Raw genomic sequence first — 15987 nt, 5'->3', positions numbered from 1 at the left:
TCGGCCTTTTCCTTCCAGGCCAAGGCCTCGACCCGGGAGGCCTCAGCCATCTTGAGGGCCTCCGCCAGGGCACCTTTCGTTAGTAGGTGCGCGACCTGCTCTGCCCCTAGCTACCCAGTGATGGCCTTGGTAGAGGCCTCCAATTGTTTGGCCTGGGACCTGAAGGCGTCCCGCTCACCGGCCACCTAGGTCAACTCCTCCTCTAGCTCCTTGATTCGCGCCACCAAAGGGGTGGCCTGCTCCCGAGCCATGGCCGCCTCGGCCTTCATATCGGCATAGCGAAGGCGGAGGTCCTCCACCTCTGCGCTCCATGCAAATAGAAGCTCGTTGGCATGGGCGAGCAAGTCCTTCTACCGCTGGAGCTAGTCCCAGACATCCCTCTTCTGTTGGAGGAACATCGACTTCCCAAGGGACCAGGCCTCGAGCTCCTGGATAGGCAGAACAGATGTCAAGCACCGTGACAAAACTTAGGAAAAAGACGACACAGCACTGGGAAAGAAAGCACGCACCTAGGCAATGCTGGGCAGATCATCAGTCATGACGGACAGCGCTGTTCGCAGCAATCGCTCCGCTAGTTGGTGGAATTGCTCGAAGGAGCCCCAGCGGCCCCCCTCGGCCACGTCCTTAAGGGTGAATAGAGGCTCCCCCTCAGGGTTGTCCCGGTTCCACCACAAGACACACGGGCTATCCCATCTGTGGGGCTCGGGTTGTACCCAGACAAGGGCCGAGCTCTCCTCGCCAGAAGTCAGAGTTGGCTGCTCCACGGTGCTGGTCGCCTCGGCGTCCGCCACCCCCTTCCCTTGGGAAGTATCGTCGGAGGAGATTGAATGAACCTCCACCTCCCGGGCGTTCTCCTATGACGGCGGCAGGTCTTGGACCGGGGGCGGTACCGAAGCTCGCTCCGCCTCCATCTCCACATCCTGGGCCGCTGGCCCCACCGCGCCCACACCGGCCTCCACCACCTCCGCCTCGGTGGTCCCAGGAACTCCAGCCTTTGCCACCTCGGCCTCGATGGTCCTTAGAGCCCTGACGTCCGCCACCTCGGCTTTGGAAGCCCTAGGAGCCTCAGCATCTGCCACCTCGGCCTTGGAGGTCCTAGAGGCCTTGGCCTCGCCCTCGGTGGCCTCAGCAAGTGAAGGCGCCTCAGCTTCACCTGGCTCGAGGGCCTCGGCCTCGCAGGGCGTAGGAGCCTCCTCCCCCGCTTGCTTCGTGGCCACCTCAGAAGCCTCTCCTTGGGCGACCGGCTCCTTCGGGTCGGCCCTGGCCGATGTCATGTCACGTTGTATGGCGGCTTGAGCCTCCACCACCCATCAGGCGGTGGAGCTGGTGCTCACCTTGAGTGCCTTACGTGGCGCCAAGGCGGGCGCTTCCGCCTGGCGCTTCCGACTGAAGACAAAATACTTACGTAGTCAGCATACGACCAAAGAACGAATGGAAGATGCTGCAAACTCCACTGACAAAACACTTACCTCAAGCGGGGACACAACACCTTCTGCACTGCACCCCTCATCCTCTGCAACGGTAGTGGTGGCGGTGGTGGCACGGCCCCCGCATCCGCCAGTGCCGACCGGCCCTCACCGGACCCCAGCGCCTCCTCGGCCCTCTGCGGAGATGGTTGGGCTGCCCCCGCCGTCGCCCACTCCACCTCTGCCGTTGAGCCCATTAGGCTGACAGTGCGCTTCCCCAATGCCCGTGCCTCGGGCGTGTCGGCCTCGGCCCTAGGGCGGGCGGTCGCCAGCCCCAAGGCATCCTCTCCTCCTCCTCCTGGAGATGCTGGGCCGCTCGCCGATGCCCTGAGCACAGTCCCCCTAATGTCAGGGAGATGGTCCAGAGGACCCCACCCCACCTTGCTCTCGTCGTCATCGCTCGAAGAGTCCGTCAACGACGGTGATGGAGATGGCTCCACCAGGAGACCGTCGTGCCTCTATTACCAGCGATGTTTCTCTAGCTCATCGCGCTCAAGGCTCTTCCTCTTGCGCCTTGCCTCCTCGGCATCCTCCCGCTCCTTGTATGCCTCGGCATACGCCCTGTTCGCCACCCACCGCTCTGCGTCCTCAGGAATAGGTGGCGGGGAGGCTCACACATCCCTCATCCCCTGTAGGAACGACAAACGCAAATAAGGGAACAAGGAGCAAGGAGGCCTCGGGGGCTACAGCGGCGCGTGACTCACCAGAGAGATGTACCCCCACGATGGGCGCATTGGGAACGGGGCTAGGTCACTGCTCCTCTACCGCCCCTCCACCATCTCTCTCACCTGACGTAGAACCTCCTCATCGGAAAGGGCGACGATGGACAACCGGATGCCGTTGATCGGCTCAGCCGGTGTCATCTCGAACAGGCGTTGTCACCGAGCCATCAGCGGCAGCACCCTTCGACGGTGGAACGCCGCCATGACCACAGCCACCGTAAGACCGCAGCTACACAGCCTCTCCAGCGCCTTCAGGAGCGGCTGTAGCTTGGGCTGATCGACCACTAGGACGCCATGCCTCCACCTCTACGGCTGGCTCTCCACAACCCGCCCAGTATAGGGGGGAAGCCCGCCATCATCATTGCGGAGGTAGAACCAGTTGTTGTACCAGTGGCGGTTGGACGATGTGAGCTGGGCTGGGATGTAGGAGGGCTGCCTGTCTTGGCGGACTTGGAGAGTGCAGCCACCGGCCCTCAACGCCTTTCGCGTGCCTGTCGTGCTCGTCGGCCTAGTGTTGAGCCCTGCCCAAAAGAAGTGGAGCCACAACTCCCAGTGGGGGAGTGATGCCCAGGTACCCCTCACAGACGGCGACAAAGATGGCCGCCTGTGCGATGGAGTTGGGGTTGAAGTTGTGGAGCTCCACGCCATAGTAATGCGGGAGCGCCTGCATGAACCGGTCCACCGGTAGGCCGAGACCGCGCTCGTGGAAGGCCACGAAGCTCACGATGTAGACATCGCATGACCTCGGCTCTAGCTTGCCGCCCGAAACAATCCACTCTGGTCTATTGGGGTCGGTAACCGGGCGGAGGAGGCCACCGTCGACGAGCGACTGCAGCGTCGTTGTGGACACGTCGGACGGCCCCCAAGGATCCGCTTGGATGACAACAGTGCCACCAGCCATGGGTGCGGTGGAGAATGTGGCTACGGAAGTAAGGCGTTCTCTCGCTTCCCTCTCTCTCTCTCTCTCCTTTCGTCCCCTTCTCCCTTCTTCTCCCCGGCGCTCTCTGTTCTTAGCAACCGCTCGAGGGCAGAAAGAGCGAACGCAGGCAGGCAAGGTAAGGAGGGGTGGGGTGAGGGTCGCGTATTTATGAGGGAGGGAAGGGGGCGAAATGGACGGGCAACAAAACCGGGGAAGTTTCCCACAGATCTAGCGCAGTTAATCTAGATCTGACTAAACCGCCCACGCGTCCACCTTTTCCTTATTAATCGCGCACGCACAGTAACGTCCCATCCGCAGACGTCGCGTCGCATCTGACCACTACAACAGCAGGCACTGTTCCATCTCCCCGAGGAACCGCCTCAAAAGGCGCACCCATCGTTGTCAGCCGATGGGAGGGGAATATCCCCCACCCGATTCCTTTCAAATGAAGGAACTGGGCACCGAGCCCGTTACGGTCCAGGGGTTCAAAGGCTGGGCCCCCAAGAGTCTCGACAGCTGCCCTAGGACAACCAGAGTCAGGGATGACTATGGGCAAGCCCGTACATGGCCGAGGCCCAAGCAAGCAATTGTTTGGGATACCCTAAGTCATGTCCGAGAGTGGTAGGGAGGTCTCTGAATGGGATCCCACCATAGAGACGCACCGAGCCCTCGAGGCCAATCGAATGGCCCTAGGACCCACTAGAGAAGCCCTCTGGTACTTTTGGAGTGTGTCTCTGGACTGCTAGCCGACCCCTATTGAATGGGGCATGGGCCTCCACTCAGACTTACCCGATAACAGCTCATCGGAGGTGTCACTGCTCGCGCCCACTGAGGGTAGCCTAGCATACTCCACCCCTCCTTCCGAACAAAAAGGATGCATGAGGGCCACACAAAAAAAGACAGGGAAACTCCTGATCGCTCTCTTGCTCCGCGCAGAGGCTCGGGGGCTCTTCCTGTAAACAAGCCAAGACCCAGCGACCCAAACTCGCACTCAGGGGCTCGGCAAACGCGATAAAAGGCACCGAGCCCATTACGGTCCAGGGGTTCGAAAGCTGGGCCCCCGAGGGTCTCGACAGCCGCCCTAGGACAAATAGAGTTAGGGATGACTATGGGTGAGCCCGTACATGGCTGAGGCCCAAGCAAGCAATTGTTTGGGATGCCCTAAGTCATGTCCGAGACCGGCAGGGAGGTCTTTGAATGGGATCCCACCGTAGGGAGGCACCGAGCCCCTGGGGCCAATCAAACAGCCCTAGGACCCACTAGAGAAGCCCTCTGGTACTTTTGGAGTGCGTCTCTAGACCGCTAGCTGACCCCTATCGAATGGGGCACGGGCCTCCACTTAGACTTACCCGATAACAGCTCACCGGAGGTGTCACTGCTCGTGCCCACCGAGGGTAGCCTAGCATACTCCACCCCTCCTTCTGAACGAAAAGGATGTGTGAGGGCCGCACAAAAAAGACAGGGAAACTTCTGATCACCCTCTTGCTCCGCGCAGAGGCTCGGGGGCTCTTCCTGCAAACAAGCCGAGACCCAGCGACCCGAACTCGCACTCAGGGGCTCAACAAACGCGATAAAAGGCACCGAGCCCGTTACGGTCCAGGGGTTCAAAGGCTAGGCCCCCGAGGGTCTCGACAGCCGCCCTAGGACAAATAGAGTTAGGGATGACTATGGGCGAGCCCGTACATGGCCGAGGCCCAAGCAAGCAATTGTTTGGGATGCCCTAAGTCATGTCCGAGACCGACAGGGAGGTCTCTGAATGGGATCCCACCATAGGGAGGCACCGAGCCCCCGGGGCCAATCGAACAACCCTGGGACCCACTAGAGAAGCCCTCTGGTACTTTTGGAGTGCGTCTCTAGACCGCTAGCCGACCCTTATCGAATGGGGCATGGGCCTCCACTCGAACTTACCCGGTAACAGCTCACCGGAGGTGTCACTGCTCGCGCCCACCAAGGGTAGCCTGGCACACTCCACCCCTCCTTCCGAACGAAAAGGATGCGCGAGGGCCGCACAAAAAAGACAGGGAAACTCCTGATCGCCCTCTTGCTCCGAGCAGAGGCTCGGGAGCTCTTCCTGCAATGGGACCGAGGCCCAGTGACCCAAACTCGCACTCGTGGGCTCGGTAAACGCGATAGAACCCCTCACTTAACATGAAAAAAGCCCCTGAAGGAATAAATCCACTCCTCTAGGGCCTTGGGGGCTACACCCAGTGGGTACGCTTGCGCGCATCCACTAAAGCCTCGAGTACGAAACACCATCCCGCCAGGAGCTGCCGCGAGCCAAGTCTCGTCAAAACCTTAGGGAGAGCACTCACACTCTCCCCGAGGCTCAGGGGCTATTGTCGGGCACCATAAAAAGGGGTCCCCTAAGCAAGAACCTAAAAAATCGCTTAGGCCTTATAAATATCGAAGCCAAGAGACAACCACCGGCAAAACCCCCACCTCATCCGAGGCTCGGTTGGACTGCTCGGCCCACCTCGAACAAAATCCGGGCTCACCCGATGCGGGCTTGGCCCAAAATGAAACCGTAAGGCCTCGGACGAGGTACCGATTCTCCGTCTCGCTTGAGGCCCCACACGTAAGGCCACGGACGAGGTACCAATTCTCCGACTCGCTCGAGGCCCCGCACGCAAGGCCTTGGATGAGGTACCGGTTCTCCGCCTCGCTCGAGGCCTCACACATAAGGCCTCGGACAAGGCACCGATTCTTCGACTCGCTCGAGGCCCCGCACGTAAGGCCTCGGACAAGGTACCGATTCTCCGCCTCGCTCGAGGCCCCGCACGTAAGGCCTCGGACGAGGTACCGATTCTCCGTCTCGCTCGAGGCCCCGCACGTAAGGTCTCAGACGAGGTACCGATTCTCCGACTTGCTCGAGGCCCCACACGTAAGGCCTCGGACGAGGTACCGATTCTCCGACTCGCCGGAGGCCCCGCCCGTAAGGCCTCGGGCGAGGTGCCGATTCTCCGCCTCGCTCAAGGCCGGCTCGGCAACAACCCCGTCGCCTCCGCCTTGACCGACTTCTCTGACAGAACGTCATGTCCAACTAACGCGTTCAACCACTCCCGCGACGTCAGCCGAGCGACGGCTCGATACAGCGGAGTGGCCGACGAGACGTGAGTCACATCGACGCCATGCCGTCCGGGATAGGATGGGGCAGGGGTTATCGGCCGCTGTGCTTGGCACTGTGCCCATGACTGACGCTCGTGCTGCACTGTGCTGCCTAACCCCTACTCTGAGGACAGCGCGGCATGGAGAGTCATGTCCAGGTCCCTGTAGCCTCGGAATCAACGTACAAAGGCCAACTGCTCCCTCCGAGCCTCGGCTATCCGCTTCGGGGTCTCTGTAGCCTCGGGACTCACGCCCGCCGAGCCCTTCACAATGATTCAGCCTCTGCACCGACTAGGCCTCGGCTCTCTACGTTGTCAACATACAGCGACCGACACGTCGTCTGCAGTACGCACCATACCCTGTGCCAAGCCAACTCACAAACGCCACGTAGCAAATCCATGTACCGCCCCCGTGCCTCCCTTCGACTATAAAAGGGAGTGACCGAGGCCGCTTCTAGAGGAGGACGGACACAGAAACACACACAGACAAGCAACGCACTACGCTCTGTAACACACACGCTTCCTCACCGTAAGATATCAACATCTCAAGCAACCCATGCCACTCCACGCAGAGACCTGGGACTAGCTCCCTCTCTCGTCCAGCTTGTAAACCCCTATTACAAGCACCTCGGTGCAAGGAATACAAGATCGCTCTCTCAGACTGGACGTAGGGCACCTATTGCCTGAACCAGTATAAACCTTGTGTCTTTTTGCATCACCATCCGGGATTAGGGGCACGCAGTACACTTTCACTAGTCGGTAGAGGACCCGCCGGACCCAAAACACCGACAAGTGTTTTGTGAGGAGGAGCAGCCGGCTGGTCTGGAAAAAAACAGACCAGCGAACGCAGCCTACATCTAATTATTGGAAGCCCTAAGCTCTAAATAACATATCTATATAGATATAGATATAGATATAGATATAGATATAGATATAGATATAGATATTGATAAAGATAAAGATAAACATAGAGTTAACGATAGATAATTAATCCATCCATATCTTACCCAACTCACTTCCATCCCTACAAGCTGCCGCAGGCGAGCGGTGGCGGCGACCGAAGAGCCCCTCCCCGTTGATCGTGACCTATGTTTGTTCCTCAGGTTTGTTTGATCGATGGAGAACAAAATACTCTCTTCGTGAAGACACGTTATTCTCCCTTCTCGGGAGTCACTCAATCTTAACTTCGATAAAATAATATAAACAATTAAAAATTCAATATTTATAATATGTAATAAGTATTATTAGATAAATAATAAAATGTTTTTTTATGATAAATATATTTGGAGATAGAAAATACAATATTATTTTCTATAAATTTGGTTAAATTTTAGAAAAGTTTTGACTTAAGATGATACTTTTTTGGAGATGGAGGTTGTATGTCGGTCATTAATCTCCAAACTACAATGACTAAACTGCCCTTTATAATTATAATTAATTAGTTCCTTTGAATTAAGATCAATCAATAAAAGCCATAGGGAGGAACCGCACCCTTTCAGTAACTCACAGAATGAGCTCACCGGCGTCGGAGGCTACCCTGCCGCAGTGCCTCTGCTGGGATTCAGCGGGTGGTTGTGTGCCGTTTGACCGTATGAGGCTCTTCTAGACCTCGCACATACCGCGTATTACTGGACCACTGGGGTAGGCCCCATACGCAAACCCCATCAGTTTAGCTCATTTTGGTCTTCTTCGCCTTATCTCATATTCAATTTGTTTAGTTTTTTAGTTAGAACAGTATTTTTCTCTCCCAATAATTCAGTCGAAACAGTATTTTTAGTCCAGCGAACGGGACGTTTGACCGGTAGGAAAAAAAAAAGTCCCTGGCGACTGCCAATGCCGACGCCGTGATGCCTACTCGTAGTAGCACCGGGAGAAAAAACGCATTCTTTTTCCCGAATTCCTCGTTCCGTCAACAGCTGAGACTCTGCTTCCAGAGGCCGCCGTCGGCGGCCCGTCGGGGAAGAAAACAGAGACTAGTAAAGTCTGAAAACATCACCGTCAGCACCCACTTCCCAATCACCGTTGCAGAGCTGAGCCGAGCCACCGCAGCTGTAACTGTGAGTAAAAGTCACTGCTGATCAAAACCGGTGTTACGGTCAAGCTTGGCTTCTGGATCGTCGCATGTTGAAATGCAAAAGCGGACGCGCACGGGCAGGCAGTAGAGGCAGGTGAGGGTTCAATGGAGTTGCCGTTTGCACAAGCATCCCGGTGAAACTTGCAGTGCCGAGTGGCGACGAGTAGAATTCTACCTCGTCATAGTTGGGTCTAGGGGTGCGTCGCGCCTTCCGTCCTTGCACTGGCCGAATAGTCGCGAGAGCCATGGGCGCGGGTGCGCGGCCACCACTAGCTCTGTTGCTTCCCCTGTTCGTTACTTTCTTCTCCTCCTCCCCTGCCTCCGCGGCTGACACCATCACCGCCAACTCTTCCCTCAGCGATGGACAGACGCTCGTTTCAACCACCGGAGTGTTCCAGCTGGGCTTCTTCACCCCGGCTAACTCGACGGCGAGGTTCCTGGGCATCTGGTACATGGGCCTCGCTCCCCAGACAGTCGTCTGGGTCGCCAACCGGGAAGCCCCGATCACCGGCGCCACGGCGATCCTCGCCATCAACGGCACCGGCAGCCTGGTGCTCGCCGACCCCTCGGGGCGGGTGTTCTGGTCGTCGCCGCCGCCGTCGAACGTGAGTAGCACTGGCGCCGCACCGGTGGCGGCGCAGCTGCTGGACAGCGGTAACTTCGTGCTCCGAGGCGGGGGTGGCGCCGGCGCCGGCGCCGTCCTGTGGCAGAGCTTCGACTACCCGTCCGACACCCTGCTCCCGGGCATGAAGCTCGGGTGGGACCTGACCACGGGGCTCGACCGGTACCTGACGACGTGGCGGAGCCCCGGCGACCCGTCCCTGGGCGACTACACGTTCGGGTTCGACCTCCGTGGCGTCCCCGAGGGGTTCATACGGCGCGACGGCACGGTGCCCGTGTACCGGAACGGGCCGTGGAACGGGCTGCAGTTCAGCGGCGAGCCGGAGATGGAGCCCAACAACAGCAACTTCCAGTTCGAGTTCGTCGACAACGCCAGCGACGTGTACTACACGTTCCTGGTGGACGGCGGCGGCGGTAACGGCGGCGGAGTGGTGTCGCGGTTCGTGCTGAACCAGTCGAGCGTGCAGCGCTACGTGTGGCCGCCGGGCGGGCAGGGGTGGAGCCTCTACTGGTCGCTGCCGAGGGACCAGTGCGACAACTACGGGCACTGCGGCGCCTTCGGCGTCTGCGACACCAGCAGCGGGTCCGCGGCGTGCGCCTGCGTGCGCGGGTTCACGCCGGCGTCGCCGCGAGACTGGGAGCTCAGGGACAGCTCCGCTGGGTGCAGGCGCGTCACGCCGCTCAACTGCACCGGGGACGGCTTCCTGCAGCTGCGCGGCGTCAAGCTGCCGGACACGACCAACGCGACGGAGGACGCGGCCATCACCGTCGACCAGTGCCGGCAGAGGTGCCTCGCCAACTGCTCCTGCCTGGCCTACGCCGCTTCCAACATCAAGGGCGGCGACAGCGGCTGCATCGTCTGGAGCTCGCTGCTCGTTGACATAAGACATTTCCCTTCCGGTGGCCAGGATCTGTTCGTTCGCCTCGCGGCATCCGATCTGCGTACGAATCTCCTCACTCGTCTCTTTTCAACTCTTTGTTGATTGATTGACATCATGATTTTCAAGGATAACAAATTTGATTTTGGAACAATAGTAATACTTTTGATTAGATGAGGCAATCAAGATGGAATTTCTTTTCAGAAACCCAGTCACCTAGACAGAAAGGGAGCTGTAAATTAAAGCATATGAAATCTTCTTGAAAACTACAGACCATTTATACTTTTGAGTCCTATATACCATAGATTTAAGGAATCATTAGGAGAATGATGGTTAGATTCTTCGGCAGAAGAATTAATTAGATATACACTAATATATTAGCCATGGCCCATAAGCTTTCTAACTGTTATTCTATTACATGTACCATGAGGCATGAGCTCATGAAATTAAAGATAAGTGCATCTTTAAGCCTGAATTGACCAGTCCTCTACCAATATCTAGATTGGCCGGACCTTTTTTTTTGGCAAATGTTGCTTTCAGGAACAAGTACCTAAGGCTAATGTGAGTTAGCGCCGGTCGTTTTCAATTTCGGACTTGATATTTCACGTAGTTTTGTTTGTATATGATACTAGTCATCATGTTTGGTTAAACTTAACTAAGGTTCCCTCCAAGTCATTGTGTAGCAAAGTAGCCTGTAGTGATCCAAGAGAGGAAAATGGCCACATTTCAATTATGTTTGACAATCAATATACTACTACTTTGTCTGCTCTAAGATATGGTAAGGTTACCACCACACCAGGGTTGTTTTCTTGTACTTGCTAACTGCACGAGTTTGATCCTGAATCACAAGCAAACGCAAACAACACAGAAGGAAAATATCATGTTGCATGTTGCATGTTGCAAGTGCAAATAATACGTAGCAATCAGTAATGATTTAAGAAGCCATTGATTTTTTTTAATGCTATTGGGTTTTGGGGTTTCTTTCTTTCAAAGCAACAGCCCTTTGTCAATCATTTGGTAGTAGCAGCTGGTGTGCAAAATTCATACATACAGTACGACAAAATCAATGTGCCTAGCTCAACCAACTAACGTTTCCTCGATGATGTCGACAGCCTCCAATGGAGACGGTTCCAGGAAGAAGAACATAGTCGTCGCCGTTCTCGTAAGCTTATCGGCCATTCTCCTTTTCGGCTTCGGCGGATTCTTCATCTGGAACAAGCTTTTCAGAAACAAAGGTGCGTGAGCCCAAGACACCCGTTTTCCGAAACAAGGGAGAAATCGACGACAGTTTTGCTGCAAATAAATCCATGTGCTAATTTAATCCCGCGTCTGAAACGAAATTCTGCAATCCAGGGAGGTTTCAGAGCGTGCAGAGGTTCAGCTCGTTTGACTCCAACGTCCTTCTTACTCCGGTCCAACTCCAAGACAGGAGCAAGGAGGACGAAGGCCGGTCAGAGCAGCGACCTGAACGTCACGCTCTTTGACATGGACGCCATAGCTTTCTCCACTGACAACTTCGCGGCGTGGAACAAGCTCGGAGAAGGCGGCTTCGGCGCGGTGTACAAGGTAGGTGGCAAGAACAGGCAGATCATGTAACATGTGCAAATTGGTTTGAACTGAACATGATGATTAAGAGCGATTGATGCTAACGAACGGAACGGATTGGATTCAGGGGCAACTGGAAGGAGGGCAGACGGTGGCGGTGAAGCGGCTGTCCAAGTACTCGACGCAGGGTCTGGGCGAGTTCAAGAACGAGGTGATGCTCATCGCCAAGCTGCAGCACGTGAACCTGGTCAGGCTCCTGGGCTGCTGCGTCCATGGAGAGGAGAGGATGCTGGTGTACGAGTACATGGAGAACAAGAGCCTCGACAACTTCATCTTCGGTAGCAAGACTAGCTAACTTTAGAATTCAAGTCTTGAGCTGTTGAGCATTTCACATTCGAATTGGTTCTTTTTACTAATATAATGGTGTGATATACCATGTGTTTGAGCAGACAAGAATCGATCAGCTCAGCTGCACTGGTCGAAGAGGTTCGACATCATCCTGGGCATCGCACGGGGGCTCCTGTACCTGCACCAGGACTCCCGGTACAAGGTGATCCACCGGGATCTCAAGGCCGGAAACATCCTCCTGGACAAGGACATGAACCCCAAGATCTCTGACTTCGGCGTGGCCAGGATCTTCGCCGACGACACCGACTCCCACACCAGGAAAGTCGTCGGGACATAGTAAGCACACCCCGGTTGGCTATCTATGCTCTGCAATTGACCTCAGTTAGCTAGTATTTAACTGTTCTTGGCACGACAATGCACGCACGCAGTGGGTACATGTCTCCGGAGTACGCCATGGACGGCGTGTTCTCGGTGAAGTCTGACGTGTTCAGCTTCGGCGTGCTGGTGCTGGAGATCATCAGCGGCAGGAAGAACCGGGGTATGTACAGCAGCGGCGAGCAGACGAGCCTCCTGAGCCAGGCGTGGAGGCTGTGGAGGGAAGGCAACGCGCTGGCGCTGCTGGACGAGGCGGTGGCACGCGCCGGCACGCACCGGACCTCCGAGGTGCTGCGCTGCGTGCAGGTGGCGCTGCTGTGCGTGCAGGAGCGGCCCGACGACCGGCCGCACATGGCTGCGGTGTTCCTGGCGCTCGGCAACCCGGGCGCGGTGCTCTCGCAGCCCAGGCACCCGGGCTACTGCACCGACCGGGGCTCCGCGTCCACCGATGGCGAGTGGTCGACAACCTGCACCGTCAACGACGTCACCGTCACCATCGTGGAAGGACGGTGATGCCACGTGGCGCGCGCCAGTCCTGGGCGGTGCTGCTCGGATGTAAGATGTGAATAGCCCTGGACATTCGATAAGACCAACCAACCTGACCGGTTTGTTGGTTACTTTGAAAGTTCGGTCATTAGAAACGAGATGGCCAGTTTAAAAATGATCAAAATGCATGGCCGGTCCTCTAACTCGGTGAGACGTGTTATCTAGGTCACTGTACTCTTAAAACGATATTTCTAGGTCCATCAAATTGGTTTCCAGGTCTAAGACTAACCGCACCGCGCACCTCGAAGCCGGCCTGCAGCACGCGGTACCGTTCCGCGCGCCCGCACAGCAGGCCTGTAAAGCAGCCGGTACCCTACTGGCCGAACAGAGAAACGCTACTTCCGGCAGCCGTGCCGGGGGGGGGCACGCTAAAACACTGTAGCAAGAGAGGGAGAGTTGGTGAGAGAGAGAGAAAGGGGGAGGGAGGGGAATAAAATATGAAATAGTAGGTATAGAGTATGAGATAGAAATAACACGGGTGCGGGAGAAATGGGTATAGATTAGAGAATCACGATGACTAGGATAGAATATTCCTTTTTAGAGATGGAAATAGAGGTGGACGAGTGCGGATAGCCTAAACGCTCCGCACCCGCCATCGACACTGACGTGGCACGCTAGTTGTGTGCTGACGTGGCTCCTACACGTGGGCCCACATGTCAGCTTTCTCTTCTCCCTGACCCCTCTCTCTCCTAGCGATGCGGATGGGATCGGGATCGGGATCGGGTGCGAGCTCCTCGGCTCCAAGCGGGCGAGACCGGCGCAACGGAGCAGGCGAGAGAGGTCGGCGGAGCAGGTCGCCTAGCCTCGTGACGGCGCGCCGCTGAGCCACTTGGACTCGCCGCGGTGGTGGGGCAGCCTACGGGCGACACGGCAGCGAGCCCGCGCGCAGCTGGCAGCGGGGCAGCCCATGGCGGCGGCACCGAGCTCACGCTCCACCCGCGGCGGCGCCGGCGAGCCAGCGCTGCCGGCCTAGGGCCGCGGCGGCAGCGGGGCAACCCACGTCGGCAGCACCGAGCCAGTCACGTCGGCCCCTCGCGCCCGCCGCTTACGCAGGCGCTCGACAAACCCAACTCCGCCGCCGCGCGGAGGAACTCACGCTCCAACAAGCCCGTCTCCTCGAGGTACCTGTCCACCGCCGTGTCCCCGGCCTCCTCCACATCATCGTCTTCCTCGTCCTCATCCCGCCGATCCCTCGCCGCGCAGCGCACCCGGGCGTCTACGCCGCTGCCGCAGGTCTCCATCTAGAACTTCCTGAACCGGCCCAAGGGCGCAGACCTGCTGCCCACCAAGAACGCGCTGCTCTTCATGAGTTCACGATGCTTTCGCAGTACGTGCGCCCACCTGAGACAGCCAAGATCCTCTTCTGCCTCTGGTGGGGGCTGCAGAACGCCAGAAACTGAGCACCATCGGGAAGGGCCTGGAGACGACGCACTACAGGGGAGCAGCCCTTCTCCATCATGCTCGTGCTGCTGGGCCTCATCCTCATGGCAGCACTCATCGGCAACATGCAAATGTATCTACAGTCCATGACGCTGCGTCTGGAGGAGATGCGACTCTGTTAGAAATATAGGATCATTAGAAACAGATCTAGCGGGTGAAAACTTCACTAATCATAGAATAAACAAGTAGATTATCCTAGTACTAGAACTAGAGAGAAAGAAGAGAGGGGAAGAGGGGTAGAAGGGGCTGACCATTCTGCTTGGAGGCGGATGAAGCCATGGAGTTGGTGGCGAAGTCGACGCCGGGGTGAGTGGCTCCGGTGAAAGTGATGAGGTACTCATCTCGACGGCGTAGATCCAGTGGTGAGGGCGGTGGTGCTGGTAGTGGCGCATCCCGTCGTTGTTAGCGTTGTCGTTGTCAGCGTTGCCCTCTCGATCGAACTAGTGTTAGGATTTTGGTGGGGAGTTGACGGCTGTAGTGAACCTCGTACCCTGTGCCCCGGTCCTCCACCTTCCTCTTTATAGCGCTGCACGACAGGGGCCCACCAACCATGATTGGGTTGGGAGCCTCCGATCAGGGCGCGGATCAAAGACCCAAATTGGTCGTTGGGCCAACTTGGTGGAGATCAAAATACTTCTCTTTTTCCCATTCCATCACAGATTGGCGCATAGAGGTGCCTCGTCACAACAGTTAGTACCATTGGATTAACAACTACAACATACCTCTCTGTTTTGAAACAGATTCTCAATTATGCCCTTATTGTCCAGGAATCATAGGCTTCCCTGTAAACCTAAACCGGCTAAGTATTCTCTAAACACATTGGACGGTAAGCCTTTTGTAAGCGGACCCGCGAGCATTTTCTTTGTACTTATATGCTCGAGACTAATAGAATAATCCTGGACTTTGTCTTTCACAACATAAAACTTTATATCAATGTGTTTGGCAGCACCACTTGACTTATTATCGTGAGCATAACATGTTGTTGGCTCATTATCGTAGTACAATTTGAGTGGCTTATGAATGTCATCGACCACTTTCAACCTGGGCATAAATTTCTTTAGCCAGTTCACCTGTCCCATGGCCTCATAACATGCTACAAACTCGACATGCATTGTGGACAATGCAGTGACGGTTTGCTTGGAGCTTTTCCATGATATAGCTCCCCCTGCGAGAGTAAATACATAGTGTCAAGGACCAATATTAGGGTACCCGAAGAGGATGAGCTAATAACCATCAACATTGATTTATCCGAGCAGTCAAGAGCATGACTATAGCTCCAACCGAACCACAGGTGTGCAAGCTCTGCCTCGCCCGACCCTTCGTGCTTTGCCTCGTCCGACCCCGAGGCCACAGGCTCCGCCTCGCCTGACCCTTGGGTTTGCGCTCCACCTTGCCTGACTCGACCCCGAGGCCATGGGCTCTGCCTCTCTCGACCCTTGGGTTTGTGCTTCGCCTCGTTCGACCTCTGAGGGCGGGCTCCGCCTCGCCCGATCTCAAGGTCGCGGGCTCCGTCTTGCCCCAAGGAGACCCATACCACCGCCAACCACTCTAGGTCCAAGCATATGGGCCTAGGTCAAAACTCTGACACCAAGGAAGAGATCGGCACGCCCCGATGTAACCCGTGTCCATGATGGGCCATACCTAAGGATTCACATTAGGAACAGCGTTGGACGTACCGGTGTTGTTCTGTCTAACCCCTGTATGGATGCTGATAGTCGTGTCAGCTCACCATGATGTCCGCAGCAATAGAATGGAACACCATGATTAGCAGACGACACCTACGCACGGCGCTAGTGACGGATAGGGCCGCGACGTGGAGCTATCTCTGTTGACATCTACAGGGTCAGCGGGACCCGCATGAAGGATAAGAAGGATCCAACGATCCTAAAGGACTCCTCTCTCGTTTTTCACTTTTCCTCTGCTGTAACCCGTGCTTTTCCTTGGCCTAT

The 15987-nt window shown here is 56.5% G+C and overlaps 1 pseudogene; it reads left to right on the top strand.

Moving 5' to 3' along the window:
- The first annotated feature begins 8387 nt into the window (after positions 1-8387).
- Positions 8388-12705, top strand: LOC136546920 (receptor-like serine/threonine-protein kinase SD1-8; annotated as a pseudogene).
- The last annotated feature ends 3282 nt before the right edge of the window (positions 12706-15987 follow it).

This window comes from Miscanthus floridulus, chromosome 3, assembly GCF_019320115.1.
Source record: "Miscanthus floridulus cultivar M001 chromosome 3, ASM1932011v1, whole genome shotgun sequence".
NCBI lineage: Eukaryota > Viridiplantae > Streptophyta > Magnoliopsida > Poales > Poaceae > Miscanthus > Miscanthus floridulus.
The sequence above is the reverse complement of the archived record's forward strand: the minus strand, read 5'-3'. Positions and strand labels throughout refer to the sequence as shown.